Source organism: Helianthus annuus, chromosome 12, assembly GCF_002127325.2.
Source record: "Helianthus annuus cultivar XRQ/B chromosome 12, HanXRQr2.0-SUNRISE, whole genome shotgun sequence".
Taxonomy (NCBI): Eukaryota; Viridiplantae; Streptophyta; class Magnoliopsida; order Asterales; family Asteraceae; genus Helianthus; species Helianthus annuus.
Window position 1 is genome coordinate 150,775,095 of NC_035444.2, and position 4,898 is coordinate 150,779,992.

A 4,898-nucleotide genomic window follows, 5' to 3' on the forward strand; every position below is an offset into this window, starting at 1 on the left:
AGATTAAAAAGAGGTTTTTAGAGTTCTACAGGAAATCTGAGTTTCCCGAACAGTTTATAAAGTCTAAAATACTTTATTTATTATTTAAAATCAGTAGCAACTGGAATCAGGTCAAAACACCTTGTAGAACTCAAGTTATGGCCAAAAAGGGCATATTCGGTACTTACCGAACCGTAGCCATAACCGCAGGTTATGAGCAGGTTAAAAATAATTAAAAATCTTTAAAAATCCCAAAATATTATTTTACAAAAGTGAGTAAAAGGTTTGGTGTCGAAATCTGGGTTTAGATAGGCGTTATGCTAATTGCGCTATTAAATTACTAAAGTTCCGTAATTTGCGCTATTTAGCATAACTCTTATTCTGGACCTCAGATTGACATGAAATTTTAGGGACATGTTTAGAAATCAGTAACTAAGATTATGATTCCTTCACATGTCCGAAATTCTCGTTTTAATTTAAAAAGGGCGTTACGGTCAACTTTTAAGCAATTAACGGGAACGCGTAAAAGACTCGGACAAACAACGAACCGGTCACAGAGGGTTATACCATCATGTAACCTGGTCCTAAGAGAGTCCTAAGGCATATCTAAATCAAACTTTAACGGGTCAGAACTGAAGTCAAAGCAAAAGTCAAACTTTTGCGATATTCGGCTCCGAACCGGGTCAATATAGCAAATGGCCGGATCAAACAAGCTTAGACGTGTTAATATACGTATTATCATGTTTTATGAGTGTTCAAACAGGTTGCATACCGTCTACATTACAGATTACATGTAAAATCGCAAAATAGCTTTCTGTTGACTTTTTCTAAGCATGTTTGACTCGTTATTTGAACTAGTTAGAGTGGTGATCAGAGGGAACCCTTTTAGGGGTTTATTACCCACATAAATACCAACACATAACTATCTTTGATTCGGTAAACCACTGGACCATTTGTGATTAACCGTTAAGTCAACCGTTAGTTACGACGGATTGACTTTTAAGCTAAAACTAAGCAAAAACTAAACCACAAAGGGTTGAACAAACTTACAGAAGCTAGATGCACGATTATGGGTGTTAGGAGGATGCTTGGGAGCTCCAGAAATGATCAGTAGTGTAAGAGAAGAAGTGTGAGGAACTTACTTGCACAATGTGGCCTTTTATAGCCATTTTGATCCATTGTGATCATGACAACAAGGCCTAAGATGGGTTCTAGATCACTTACATGTGTTCCCTGGTGCTAAAATATGATTAGGGGTCGCCCATATCTTTGGAAAGATCCTCCCATTAATGTTTTACCGTTTACAACAGCCAACAGCCAAGGTGCTGTCGCTGGGCGTTGCTTACGGACCGTATGGCTTGGTCCTTGCGGTCCGTAAGCCTATGGCGGAAAAAAATTTACCCCTTCACCCCCTTACGGTCCGTAAGGCTTGGCCCTTACGGTCCGTAAGCGATCATCAGTGGCAAAAAAAATTAACCTTTCATGCATTGAACGGTCAACTTACATCATTGTGTTTTGGGTATGGGAAATGTCCGTATGAGGCCCTATTTAGCCCATGCTTGATCAGATTTTATAATGGGTCATGGGTTTGCATAAAGGTGGCTTTTGCATAATTAATTATTTGTGTTGCATTTCTCTTAAGACCCAATTTAACAACTTGGATGCTTTTGATTATTAATAATGACCCGATTAAGATTAGGTGCTTATAAATTCGCTTGGGGTCTCAGGATTTATAGAGTCGAAGTCGCTCAGAGATATAAAATTAACATGTCGACATATTCGAAAATCCTACCGCATATCTTAATTTAATTTCGGGTTTATAATATTTTGTCGTATTTGACACGTGTCGTTTATTTATTGAACACAAAATTTCGAGGTGTTACATGTTACAGACGTCATGCCTTCATCTGGTACTGGAGAGTCAGACACTACGGACCCCATGGCCATAGTATTAGACGACATAGTTTCATCAGAGCACGAGGTGTATACTTCAGATACTACCAGCACGGACGATGACGACTTCCAGCCCTTTGCGCTGCCCGATGTCGTAGTAGAGCCTGCTGATGACCATCTTGTTGGGGATTTGCCACTCGCGGTGATCCCTGCTCCTGTGCCCGTTGCTTCCTATCCGGCTGTTGATACGCCCCTTGATATTGTTTCTGACGACGACGTCGACTTGTTTGAGGAGGACCCACTTGATGATGACATTGAGGGTGAGGCCCTTATTGCTGCTGGTGATATTCTACTTCTTGCGGATGCCCCTGCAGGTGAGACTCCCGTTCATTCGCCAGTCCCTGACTCATTTGAGTCTGTGGCATCTGCACCTTCACACACGCAAGGAGTGCAGCACCATTCGCATGACACAGACCCTGACATGGCGTCATCCGCTGCACTTGCACCTGCCCATAGCTTTGAGTTTGATCATGATGATGATTCAGATCCTATTTTTCCACCTGGCTTTGATCCCGACCATGACATTGAGTTGTTCATTTAGACCAGCCCCCGGAGGATCCTGTAGCCCCTGTCGATCCTGTGTTTGCTGATCCAGCTGACTTTGACATGGAGTTTGTTAATCAGGAGCCTGCTGTGGCCCCTGAGCCAGCTGTTGCTCCCGACCTCGCATTATAGCATGACCCTGTTCATGCCGATGCACCTGTTGTTGCTCCTTTCATTGATGATATACCTGCTGACGATCCTCCTGTTATTGCTTCACAATTGGAGGATGATCATGCTGTTGATGCTCATGCTGATGCTCCACTCTTGTTAGTAGATCCTGTTGTCGCCCCACTTCCTAATCCTGTTTTATACTATGATGTAAATTCAAAACTTAACTTATGTTTTTAAGTATGTAATGTCAATGGCATTTGGAGTTATTTTATGATCATGTAGTATGTTTACCATTCGTATGCAATGAGAATCTTTCAAGATCACACCTCGTGCTTCCGCCTTAGAAAGGGGTGTGACATTCTTAGCTTGGGCCTGATGGGTCACCACCCCCTGTTATTTTGCTCATAGTGTAAATTTTACATAAAATATCTGATTATTTTATGTAGTGTAAAATATTAGATTTTGAAAGTTCGACTACCTTGATTTTACCGTAAACAAAGTTTAAGATCCGCCAATAATCTCCATTCCTGATTCACTATAATCTCTCTCTCACTCATTTTAAAAGATTAGGTGGTGGAGGTGAGCAATGAGAGGAGATGATTATGTGACGTTGGTGTGACAATCAGAAATCAAGGATCAGAGATGGGGATGACAAATGGCCTTATAAAAACTCTGATTTAGAATCGAATTATACCCTTCCTTGTATCTTTCCTAGTGATATCTTAACTTTTTCATATAAAATCGTCAAAACCATGAACTCTTAAAATCTTCAATAGATTGTTATATACTTACATTTTTAAGTGGCTAACTCACACACATTTTAATCATACTTTAAATCTACTATTTTGTTCATTGTGGGACTTGAATCCTAACCTCATAAGAAAAACACATCCTCAAAAGAATTAGAAAGGTTAAATAAATACACCTTGATATCGCTAGTCGCCATGGGCAACTTAGAGGGTGTGCAAAGTATGCCACCGATCAAGGCCTATTTTTTTTTCTTTCGTTATATTTATACATAAAATATTTACACTATTAAATGAAACATTAATATTGTTGTAGCTCTAATGGTTCTGCACTTACTTGTCAATACAGGGATCTCTGGTTCGAGACATGGCAACATTATGCTTTCTCCGATTTTTTGGTTTTCGTTTGTTCAAGCTTAGGCCCTAAAGCCCAAACATAAATAAGAAGAAAAAGCTTCTAAAAATATTGAGTTTGTACCAATAGATATGGATATTCATTTGTAAGTTTGTTTTATTACTTTTAGTTGTTTTATTTAAAATAAAGAAATTATTTAAGTTAATTTTTTTGTTTATATTAAATTGTTTAATTGTTTGTTTATATTAATTCTTATCATCTGTTATTATAATTATAATTATAAGTATTATATATATTAAACCACATCTCATCTCCCTAGCTACTAGGTAGTTTTTATATTTTCTTTTTCTACCATAACTTTTTTAGGTTTTGATATTATACCTTTATTTAGTTTTTATGCTTTTGAAACTTAAAACTAAAACTTAATATATAATATTGTATTATATTATAATTATATATATATATATATATATATATATATTAAACCACATATCCTTAGCTACAAGAGAGTTTTGATGTTTCTATTTTTTACCATAAAATTTTTATGTTTTCTTTTTCTATCACAACTTTTTTAGATTTTGATCTTAGCAAGAGTCCTTTATTTTGTTTTATGCCTTTTAAATTCAAAACTAAAACTAATATATAATATTATATTATATTAAAATCTTTTTATTATTAAAGGTTAATTTATTATGTCACAAATGGATATAAAATAAAATTAATACATTTATTAACTCTATTAATTTGAAAACACATTTATTGATCACAGATCGGTGCAGTTATAAAATCTTAATATTATCTCATCTATAAAACTTCAAAACGTTAAGTTCTTTTCGTCTATAATTTTAAAACACAGTTTAATAAAATTTTAGCCTTTTTGCGAGATAGTAATCTGGTTAATTGCTCTTCTTTAGCTTTTATGTACATGTTAGAAAACTCATATATCGATTTTATATATAATCTCAGATGTAAATAGGGGTGTTCATGAGCCGATCCGATCCGAGCGAGGGTTTAGTCATGCTCGGATTGAGTTACAACCGATCTGATTGGATCGGATCGATTTTGCAAAACCGAGCACAAAAGTGATGCTCGTGCTCGGTTCGAATTTTAATCTAGCGGATCGTTTTCGCTCGTTTTTCTCAGCACCTTAATTAAAACATGTGTAGCAACACAAAAAATAAAAAATGAAATCCAGACTATTACAAGGCTGC